The sequence below is a fragment of the Poeciliopsis prolifica genome, unplaced genomic scaffold (assembly GCF_027474105.1).
Source record: "Poeciliopsis prolifica strain line A6 unplaced genomic scaffold, Auburn_PproV2 SCAFFOLD058, whole genome shotgun sequence".
NCBI lineage: Eukaryota > Metazoa > Chordata > Actinopteri > Cyprinodontiformes > Poeciliidae > Poeciliopsis > Poeciliopsis prolifica.
Genome location: NW_026562433.1, coordinates 1,419,769 through 1,432,113, shown reverse-complemented (window position 1 = coordinate 1,432,113; position 12,345 = coordinate 1,419,769).

Here is a 12,345-nt window from a genome sequence, read left to right as displayed (position 1 = left end):
AAACTGCTATATCTCTTACACAGAAACTCACAGAAGCATCAAAGTTTCTGTGATTGATCATCATGGGGTGTCCTACAATACCCTATGGTCGAATGATGACATCACTTAGGCCACGCCCCCTGAGAACAGGAAGTGTAATGTTTTACTGTGAACGTTCGCTATCTGACCCCTTTGACCTCATCAACATGAAACTGTGCCCAGACACAGAAAACATGTTGGTGTGTTGAGGATTCCAACCCCGACCAGCTTCGATGGAGCAGGTGGGCGTGGTGGCGTGGCGAAGTGACCTGTAACGCCATCGCCATACGTTTGGCTCTCAATTCCACATTTTCGGGCCCAGCTGCTGCAAACTCATAAGGATGGATCCTCATCGACTCCCCAACAGGAATCCATTACAATATTTGGTGGGCGTAGCCTAATTTCTCTATAGCGCCCCCTAGAAAACTTTAAATGATCAGCCCCAAGCCATGCTTTAACCTACAAATACGAAACTTTGTACACATGTGTACCTTGTCAGGACGTACAAAAAAGTCTCTTGGAGCCATGGTCTAAACCCCACAGGAAGTCAGCCATTTTGGATTCAAGTTCGGTTTTGACCCCATTTTTGCCGTTTACAGCCTTCATATTTGATCTATCTCCTCCTAGGGATTTCGATTGATCGGCTTCAAACTCGGTCAGTCTGTTCATAAGGCATGTCTCATCTAAAGTTATCTAAACGGTGAGTTTTTGAGTATGCTGAAGGGGGGTTAGCAGGGGTCAAAGTTCACCTACTCGCCATAAAAACATAAACTGCTATATCTCCTACACAGAAACTCACAGACGCACCAAAGTTTCTGTGATTGATCATCATCGGGTCTCCTACATTACCCTATGGTCGAATGATGACATCACTTAGGCCACGCCCCCTGAGAACAGGAAGTGTAATGTTTTACTGTCAACGTTCGCTATCCGACCCCTTTGACCTCATCAACATGAAACTGTGCCCAGACACCGAAGACATGTTGGTATATTGAGGAATCCAACCCCGACCAGCTACGATAGAGCAGGTGGGCATGGCGGCGTGGCGAAGTTACCTGTAACGCCATCGCCATACGTTTGGCTCTCAATACCACATTTTCGGGCTCAGCTGCTGCAAACTCACAAGGATGAATATTTATCCACTCCCCGACTGGAATCCATCACAATATTTGTAGGGCGTGGCCTAATTTCTCTATATCGCCCCCTAGAAAACAGCAGCCCATAGGTTATGTTGTTATTAATTATTTAAATATACATTATTATAACTTTTTATATATATATAAGTTTATTTTGTGGGTTAAAGTACAAACATTCATTCATTTTTGCTAGAAATAATACAAACAAAGTCATTCAGCAAAACTTATGACACAGCGAAGTAAGAACACACTGGGGTCAGTGTTGATGGAGTACCACTGGCACCTTGTGGAGAAATACTGGTACTGCTAGTGCAATACCAGTATTGCGACAGCAGGAGGCAGTGGTACTCCATCAATGAGAAAACAGATCGACGCTACGTAATAACAGTCAGCCGGCGACAGCTGGAGCTGCAAAGTTTTCCTGAACATTTTGCTTGCTTTTTGGAGCCACAGAACTGGACTATGCTCAACATTTTGCTTGGATTTTGGAGTTGCAAATACGAACCACGCTTTGGAGCAAGAAGGCTCTGTTGGACCGGAGTTGGAGAAGTTTAATGGGCTCTTTGCACCTCAGCTTACACGTTCGGGAAACACGGCTGAAATGTTTTTCCAAGGTAACAATTAATAATGTACATCGATCCGAAACCCCAACAAGTAAGGCAAAGAAAGGTTTAAGATGTTCGCCTCGTTATACATTCACAGATATGAAGGTGAGTTTTATTTTCTTTAAACTGCTAGGACAAGCCTGCTAGCTTTCTAGTAAAAATCTGCTATTTAATTATCTAAAGATTTCTCAGCCATTCTAACGGACACTGTTTGTGCCTTATTTTCAAGCATATTACGTGTGTTTATTGTTAACGACAATAAAGCAGCGGGGAGGGGGTGGGGGGGCAGATTACAGTTCAGACTTTTTGCTTGAAGTATGACGAAGAAAAACGAGCACAGAGCTTACTCTGGTATCGGAGTTCTAGTTCAGCTGACTGTTCAGATTCAGAGTTATTACTTTTAGAATAATATGGCCGTGTTGCTTAAGATTTCTGTGTTATTTCGTTTTATTACTTTTGCATGCTTGTTGTGAATAGCTCATTAAGACGGTGTTTAGAGCGGTGTGTACGGCGTTAGCTTCAAGAGGTAGCTTTAACTTGTAGCAACGAATATTTACAAGCTGTCTTAATTGAGGATGGCTTGGAAATCCATGAAAACTTAAATAAAGTACATAGTATTGTTTTATTTGTGTCTTAAGTACGACTTTGTCTTTTATAGCAGTCATAGTTTCTGAAAGTGGAAAAAAGAGCCGCATTCGGGTATACAGTTGTGACGTCAGCGCGGCAGGTGCAAAGAGCCCATTGCTGTTCGTTTAAACAGTCGTAACTCGCGGTGCGGTGAGTAATTTATTCCTTCCTGCTGGTTCTGGAAGCCGTCATGTTTGGAACAGTTATTCTGAGGAGGATGCTAACCCAATGCCTGAAGCCTGCAACGTTTTTAATGCTAACGAAGCGCTTGACTAATTCAATAAACTGAATAGTGTGTTTGATACATCCAGTTTCATACATTCAGAGTTGTTTGTTATTATGTATAGAAGATGTTTAAAATGTCGTTTGAAAGAGCTCTGAGAAAATGCTAAGTATCTTTTTACAGATCCATTGGGGTTGTAATATTTAGTTGCAGCACTTCCTGTGATTAATACCTAATTAATGGATGGGATTCAGTCTGTGCTATTGTTCTAAAGTGCTGAAAGTTAACTGTGCTCTGTTATTGTGCATTGCCCTTTGTTTATTACTGAACAGTGCGGTTTATTAAACTGATACATCTTAACCTTCACCATTTTCCTGACTCATTTCACGATAACGTTAAAGTTGCACTGCATTTAGATCTCAGTTGTAGTTAACATCAAGCATGTGGGCGTGGCTTAGTGTAAAACTTTCACTATTTACCATGAAACATCAACATTAAATGACTTCCAAATGCAAGATCACAGCTGCATCACACTTCCTCTGTCTTTCTAGAGAACAGCCCTGAACACATTTCCATGGTCACTTGATGACCTCACTGTAGCCCCGCCCACTTTTAAGAGGCAGTCACATGTTTTTTCTGCTGTATGTTTTACTGTTATTCTATAATTTATATGGATTTCATCATGTGAATACTGACTAAAAACGATAACATGATGAACTCTATGAATGCTGGCTGCTGACCGAACAGCATTGGGGTGTAGAAATGACGAAATGCATTACTTCGCCACGTGCATATGATCGGCTCTAAATGACACGTGGATCATTGGACTGGCGCCAAATTGAAAACGTATGACCTTTGTTGACCTCTAAAGAGCAAAACAGCATTGAAATGTATTTTGACTCCACTGCGCCCCTACATTAATCCGCCAGCTATATTTCCTCGCTAAACCAATGAATCTATACCACATTTTTTGCATCTTGAAGGATAGCCGCCGAACGCATAGATGCGTACCGCCTGGTGGACGGGCGCGGAAACTGCGCAACAACTTCTGTCTTAGCACGTGCGCAGCGTTGATGGAAACTGAGCAACAGCTTCCGCGGTGCGGGGGAGGCGCTGAAAACTGCGTGAGAGCTTCTGTGGTGGCTGGCGTGAGGCGGCGGTTGCTCGTACCCCGCGGTGGCAATAGGCCAGAGCGGGCGCTTGGCTGCGAGGGCCGTTCGAGGCTGCTTGCAGCTTTAATTATTATTATTCTTCCACCCAAATGAATTGGCTTTTTGGGGGCTTTATCATATTCAAAAACTCACCAAACTTGGCGGAGGCCTTAAGCCTGTTTAAAATTTACGTATTTTAAAGTCGTAGCAAAAATTGCAACAGAAATGTCTCTACGGCGCCACCTAGAAATTGGAAAAACACCCTTTTTTACCCTCTGCTATTCACTTACTTTATCGTAGACACATGAAATTTGGTACACTTGTAGAGCTCCCCAAGACGCTCAAAATTTACAATTAATGTCATAGTGCAAGTATCACAGGAAGTCAGCCATTTTTGATTGAAGTTCCCATTTTGACCCCATTTTTGCCAATTTTTGCCGTTTACAGCCTTTGTATTTGATCTATCTCCTCCTAGGGATTTTGATTGATCGACTTCAAACTCGGTCAGTCTGTTCATAAGGCATGTCCCATAAAGTTATCTAAACGGTGAGTTTTTGAGTATGCTGAAGGGGGTTAGCAGGGGTCAAAGTTCACCTACTCGCCATAAAAAAATAAACTGCTATATCTCTTACACTGAAACTCACAGAAGCATCAAAGTTTCTGTGATTGATCATCATCGGGTCTTCTACAATACCCTATGGTCGAATGATGACATCACTTAGGCCACGCCCCCTGAGAACAGGAAGTGTAATGTTTTACTGTGAACTGTCGCTATCTGACCCCTTTGACCTCATCAACATGAAACTGTGCCCAGACACAGAAGACATGTTGGTGTATTAAGGATTCTAACCCCGACCAGCTTCGATGGAGCAGGTGGGCGTGGTGGCGTGGCGAAGTCACCTGTAACGCCATCGCCATACGTTTGGCTCTCAATTCCACATTTTCGGGCCCAGCTGCTGCAAACTCATAAGGATGGACCCTCATCCACTCACCAACAGGAATCCATCACAATATTTGGTGGGCGTAGCCTAATTTCTCTATAGCGCCCCCTAGAAAACTTTAAATGATCAGCCCCAAGCCATGCTTTAACCTACAAATACGAAACTTTGTACACATGTGTACCTTGTCAGGACGTACAAAAAAGTCTCTTGGAGCCATGGTCTAAACCCCACAGGAAGTCAGCCATTTTGGATTCAAGTTCGGTTTTTGACCCCATTTTTGCAGTTTACAGCCTTTGTATTTGATCTATCTCCTCCTAGGGATTTCGATTGATCGGCTTCAAACTCAGTCAGTCTGTTCATAAGGCATGTCTCATCTAAAGTTATCTAAACGGTGAGTTTTTGAGTATGCTGAAGGGGGGTTAGCAGGGGTCAAAGTTCACCTACTCGCCATAAAAACATAAACTGCTATATCTCCTACACAGAAACTCACAGAGGCACCAAAGTTTCTGTGATTGATCATCATCGGGTCTCCTACATTACCCTATGGTCGAATGATGACATCACTTAGGCCACGCCCCCTGAGAACAGGAAGTGTAATGTTTTACTGTGAACGTTCGCTATCCGACCCCTTTGACCTCATCAACATGAAACTGTGCCCAGACACCGAAGACATGTTGGTGTATTGAGGATTCCAACCCCGACCAGCTACGATAGAGCAGGTGGGCATGGCGGCGTGGCGAAGTTACCTGTAACGCCATCGCCATACGTTTGGCTCTCAATACCACATTTTCGGGCTCAGCTGCTGCAAACTCACAAGGATGAATATTTATCCACTCCCCGACTGGAATCCATCACAATATTTGTAGGGCGTGGCCTAATTTCTCTATAGCGCCACCTAGAAAACAGCAGCCCATAGGTTATGTTGTTATTAATTATTTAAATATACATTATTATAACTTTTTATATATATATAAGTTTATTTTGTGGGTTAAAGTACAAACATTCATTCATTTTTGCTGAAACAAAGTCATTCAGCAAAACTTATGACAGCGAAGTAAGAACACACTGGGGTCAGTGTTGATGGAGTACCACTGGCACCTTGTGGAGAATACTGGTACTGCTAGTGCAATACCAGTATTGCGACAGCAGGAGGCAGTGGTACTCCATCAATGAGAAAACAGATCGACGCTACGTAATAACAGTCAGCTGGCGACAGCTGGAGCTGCAAAGTTTTCCTGAACATTTTGCTTGCTTTTTGGAGCGACAGAACTGGATTACGCTCAACATTTTCCTTGGATTTTGGAGTTGCAAATACGAACCACGCTTTGGAGCAAGAAGGCTCTGTTGGACCGGAGTTGGAGAAGTTTAATGGGCTCTTTGCACCTCAGCTTACACGTTCGGGAAACACGGCTGAAATGTTTTTCCAAGGTAACAATTAATAATGTACATCGATCCGAAACCCCAACAAGTAAGGCAAAGAAAGGTTTTAAGATGTTCGCCTCGTTATACATTCACAGATATGAAGGTGAGTTTTATTTCTTTAAACTGCTAGCACAAGCCTGCTAGCTTTCTAGTAAAAATCTGCTATTTAATTATCTAAAGATTTCTCAGCCATTCTAACGGACACTGTTTGTGCCTTATTTTCAAGCATATTACGTGTGTTTATTGTTAACTGGAGAGGGGGTGGGGGGGCAGATTACAGTTAAGACTTTTTGCTTGAAGTATGACGAAGAAAAACGAGCACAGAGTTTACTCTGGTATGGGAGTTCTAGTTCAGCTGACTGTTCAGATTCAGAGTTATTACTTTTAGAAAAATATGGCCGTGTTGCTTAAGATTTCTGTGTTATTTCGTTTTATTACTTTTGCATGCTTGTTGTGAAGGGCTCATTAAGACGGTGTTTAGAGCGGTGTGTACGGCGTTAGCTTCAAGTGGTAGCTTTAACTTGTAGCAACGAATATTTACAAGCTGTCTTAATTGAGGATGGCTTGGAAATCCATGAAAACTTAAACAAAGTACATAGTATTGTTTTATTTGTGTCTTAAGTACGACTTTGTCTTTTATAGCAGTCATAGTTTCTGAAAGTGGAAAAAAGAGCCGCATTCGGGTATACAGTTGTGACGTCAGCGCGGCAGGTGCAAAGAGCCCATTGCTGTTCTTTTAAACAGTCGTAACTCGCGGTGCGGTGAGTAATTTATTCCTTCCTGCTGGTTCTGGAAGCCGTCATGTTTGGAACAGTTATTCTGAGGAGGATGCTAACCCAATGCCTGAGGCCTGCAACGTTTTTAATGCTAACGAAGCGCTTTACTAATTCAATAAACTGAATAGTGTGTTTGATACATCCAGTTTCATACATTCAGAGTTGTTTGTTATTATGTATAGAAGATGTTTAAAATGTCGTTTAAAAGAGCTCTGAGAAAATGCTAAGTATCTTTTTACCGATCCAATGGGGTTGTAATATTTAGTTGCAGCACTTCCTGTGATTAATACCTAATTAATGGGTGGGATTCAGCCTGTGCTATTGTTCTAATGTGCTGAAAGTTATCTGTGCTCTGTTAATGTGCATTGCCCTTGGTTTATTACTGAACAGTGCGGTTTATTAAACTGATGCATCTTAAACCTTCACCATTTTGACTCACGATAACGTTAAAGTTGCACTGCATTTAGATCTCAGTTGTAGTTAACATCAAGCATGTGGGTGTGGCTTAGTGTAAAACTTTCACTATTTACCATGAAACATCAACATTAAATGACTTCCAAATGCACGATCACAGCTGCATCACACTTCCTCTGTCTTTCTAGAGAACAGCCTGAACACATTTCCATGGTCACTTGATGACCTCACTGTAGCCCCGCCCACTTTTAAGAGGCAGTCACATGTTTTTTCTGCTGTATGTTTTACTGTTATTCTATAATTTATATGGGTTTCATCATGTGAATACTGACTAAAACGATAACATGATGAACTCTTTGAATGTTGGCTGCTGACCGAACCGCATTGGGGTGTAGAAATGACGAAATGCATTACTTCGCCACGTGCATATGATCGGCTCTAAATGACACGTGGATCATCGGACTGGCGCCAAATTGAAAACGTATGACCTTTGTTGACCTCTAAAGAGCAAAACAGCATTGAAATGTATTTTGACTCCACTGCGCCCCTACATTAATCCGCCAGCTGTATTTCCTCGCTAAACCAATGAATCTATACCACATTTTTTTGCATCTTGAAGGATAGCCGCCGAACGCATAGATGCGTACCGCCTGGTGGACGGGCGCGGAAACTGCGCAACAACTTCTGTCTTAGCACGTGCGCAGCGTTGATGGAAACTGAGCAACAGCTTCCGCGGTGCGGGCGGAGGCGCTGAAAACTGCGTGAGAGCTTCTGTGGTGGCTGGCGTGAGGCGGCGGTTGCTCGTACCCCGCGGTGGCAATAGGCCGGAGCGGCGCTTGGCTGCGAGGGCCGTTCGAGGCTGCTTGCAGCTTTAATTCTTATTATTCTTCCACCCAAATGAATTGGCTTTTTGAGGGCTTTATCATATTCAAAAACTCACCAAACTTGGCGGACGCATAAAGGGAGTTTCAAAATTTTGTATTTTAAGGTCATTGCAAAAATCGCACAAGAAACGGCTCAAGAGCGCCACCTTGAAATTTTCAAAGGACCCTTTGCTATTCACTTACTTTATCCTAGAGACATGAAATTTGGTACACTTGTAGAGCTCCCCAAGACGCTCAAAATTCACAATTAATGTCATAGTGCAAGTATCACAGGAAGTCGGCCATTTTGGATAGAAGTTCGGATTTTGAGCCCATTTTTGCCGTTTACAGCCTTCATATTTGATCTATCTCCTCCTAGGGATTTTGATTGATCGGCTTCAAACTCGGTCAGTCTGTTCATAAGGCATGTCTCATCTAAAGTTATCTAAACGGTGAGTTTTTGAGTATGCTGAAGGGGGGTTAGCAGGGGTCAAAGTTCACCTACTCGCCGTAAAAAATAAACTGTTATATTTCCTACACAGAAACTCACAGAGGCACCAAAATTACTGTTGTTGATCATCATCGGGTCTCCTACAATACCCTATGGTCGAATGATGACATCACTTAGGCCACACCCCCTGAGAACAGGAAGTGTAATGTTTTACTGTGAAGGGTTGCTATCTGACCCCTTTGACCTCATCAACATGAAACTGTGCCCAGACACAGAAAACATGTTGGTGTATTGAGGATTCCAACCCCGACCAGCTACGATGGAGGAGGTGGGCGTGGCGGCGTGGCGAAGTGACCTCTAACGCCATCGCCATACGTTTGGCTCTAAATTCCACATTTTCGGTCCCAGCTGCTCCAAATTCACAACGATGGATCCTCATCTACTCCCCGACAAGAATCCATCACAATATTTAGTGGGCGTGGCCTAATTTCTCTATAGCGCCCCCTAGAAAACTTTAAATGATCAGCCCCAAGCCATGCTTTAACCTACAAAAAACTTTGTACACATGTGTACCTTGTCAGGACTTACAAAAAAGTCTCTTGGAGCCATGGTCTAAACCCCACAGGAAGTCGGCCATTTTGGATTCAAGTTCGGTTTTTGACCCCATTTTTGCCGTTTACAGCCTTCATATTTGATCTATCTCCTCCTGGGGATTTCGATTGATCGGCTTCAAACTCAGTCAGTCTGTTCATAAGGCATGTCTCATCTAAAGTTATCTAAACGGTGAGTTTTTGAGTATGCTGAAGGGGGCTTAGCAGGGGTCAAAGTTCACCTACTCGCCGTAAAAACATAAACTGCTATATCTCCTACACAGAAACTTACAGAGGCACCAAAGTTTCTGTGATTCATCATCATCGGGTCTTCTACAATACCCTATGGTTGAATGATGACATCACTTAGGCCACGCCCCCTGAGAATAGGAAGTGTCAAGTTTTACTGTCAATGGTCGCTATCTGACCCCTTTGACCTCATCAACATGAAACTGTGCCCAGACACAGAAGACATGTTGGTGTATTGAGGATTCCAACCCCGACCAGCTATGATAGAGCAGGTGGGCGTGGCGACGTGGCGAAGTGACCTGTAACGCCATTGCCATACGTTTGGCTCTCAATTCCACATTTTTGGGCCCAGCTGCTCCAAATTCACAAGGATGGATCCTCATCCACTCGCCGACAGAAATCCATCACAATATTTGTAGGGCGTGGCCTAATTTTTCTATAGCGCCCCCTAGAAAACAGCAGCCCATGAAATACAGGTTATGTTATGTTATTAATTATTTAAATATACAGTATTATAAGTTTTTTTATATATATAAGTTTATTTTGTGGGTGAGAGTACAAATATTAATTAATTTTGGCTAGAAATAAAAGAAAACGTAATTTAGCAAAACTGTTTATAAACCATTTCAGTAATTCGCCCCTTGGGGTCAGTCTTACTCCACGAATGAAACAGCGGATAAACAGGATGACGAACAATATCAGTATTCCGCCAGCAGGGGTCAGTCTTACTCCACGAATGAAACAGCAGACAAACAGGATGAAGAACAATACCAGTATTGCGCGAGCAGGGGTCAGTGTTACTCCACCAATGACAAACAGATCGACGGCGGATGGCCATGAAAACATTGCGAGCGCGTCTGCCGTGAGATTTCCAAAAGGAAAGCTGTTACATTTAACCTGAAATGTTATATGTAAGCCCTCAGATAATCTTTGTTGGTAGCGTTTTTTTAATAACTGTTATTTACTACCGCAAGTAAATGCATCAATTCCAGTCGTCTCTGCCTTACTGGTCAGTCAAGTGTAAAATCACATTTAAGCAATTTGATTGGTTGTGATGGACTGCACTGTACTGTAGCTTTGCTAATACGTACTGTACTACTGGCAGTCGGCCGGCGGCCGTTCATGGTCGAGGTTCGGTGTGTTCTGCTGTGGACTGTACATTTTGGAGCGACAGAACCGGACTACGCTCAACATTTTGCTTGGGTTTTGGAGCTGCAAATCCGAAACAAGCTCGTGAGAAAGAACGCTCTGTTTGACCGGAGTTGGAGCAGTTTTATAGCCTCTCTGCACCTCAGCTTCCGCGTTCGGGAAAAACGGCTGAAATGTTTTTCCAAGGTAACAATTAATAATGTACGTCGATCCGAAGCCCCAACAAGTAAGCCGAAGAAAGGTTTTAAGATGTTCGCCTCGTTATACATTCACAGATATGAAGGTGAGTTTTACTTTCTTTAAACTTTGTGGCTAACTTTAGCTTTAGCTTGTGCTAGCAGGCATTATTCTCTGACATTTTTCTTGTAAAAATCTGCTATTTAATTATCTAAACATTTCTCAGCGATTCTAACGGACAATGTTTGTGCCTTATGTTCAAGCATATTACGTGTGTTTTTTGTTAACGATAATAAACGCGGTGGGGGGACAGATTACAGTTCACTTTTTGCTTCAGAATCCTGACGAAGCACAACGAGCTCAGAGCTCAACAATAGAGCAGCTCTTGTATCTGAGTTCTAGTTCAGCTGACTGTTCAGGTTCAGATTAATTACTTTTAGAAAAATATGGCCGTGTTTGCTTAAGTTTTCTGTTATTTCGTTTTATTACTTTTGCATGCTTGTTGTGAAGGGCTCATTAGGACGGTGTTTATAGCGGTGTTATGCTGATCAGTGGCTCGGCTGTCCAGCTCTGCTCTCTCGTTCCCAAACACTCGCTCTTTCAGGGTGAATACAGAAGCGATTCAATGTAAATAACACAGGACGGCTCTTTTACCTTCGTCTTCAGGCTGAAGAAGCTGATCCGGAGTGAAGTGAAGGCTGCAAACTGTGTTGTGCGGCGTTAGCTTTAACTGGTAGCTTTAACTGGTGGCGATGAATATTTACAAGCTGTCTTAATTCAGAATCGCTTGGAAATCCATGAAAACTTAAACAAAGTGCATATTGTTTTATTAGTGTCTTAAGTACGACTTTGTCTTTTATAGCAGTCATAGTAACTGAAAGCGGAAAAAAGAGAGCCGCATTTGGGTATGCAGTTGTGACGTCAGCGCGGCAGGTGCAAAGAGCCCATTGCATTAGTTTAAAAACTCATAACTCGCGGTGCGGTGAGTAATTTATTCCTTATTGCTGGTTCTGGAAGCCGTCATGTTTGGAACAGTTATTCTGAGGACGATTCTAACCCAATGCCTGAGCTCTGCAACGTTTTTAATGCTAACGAAGCGCTTTTCTAATTCAATAAACTGAATAGTGTGTGTGATACATCCAGTTTCATACATTCAGACTTGTTTATTGTTATGTATAGAAGCTGTTTAAATGGTCGTTTGAAAGAGCTCTGAGAAAATGCTAAGTATCTTATTACCGATCCATTGGGGTTGTAATATTTAGTTGCAGCACTTCCTGTGATTAATACCTAATTAATGGATGGGATTCAGTCTGTGCTATTGTTCTAATGTGCTGAAAGTTAACTGTGCTCTATTAATGTGCATTGCCCTTGGTTTATTACTGAACAGTACGGTTTATTAAACTGGTACATTTTAACCTTTACCATTTTCCTAACTCACTTTACGATAACGTTAAAGTTGCACTGCATTTAGATCTCAGTTGTAGTTAACATCAAAGCATGTGGGCGTGACTTAGTGTAAAACTTTTACTATTTGCCATGAAACATCAATATTA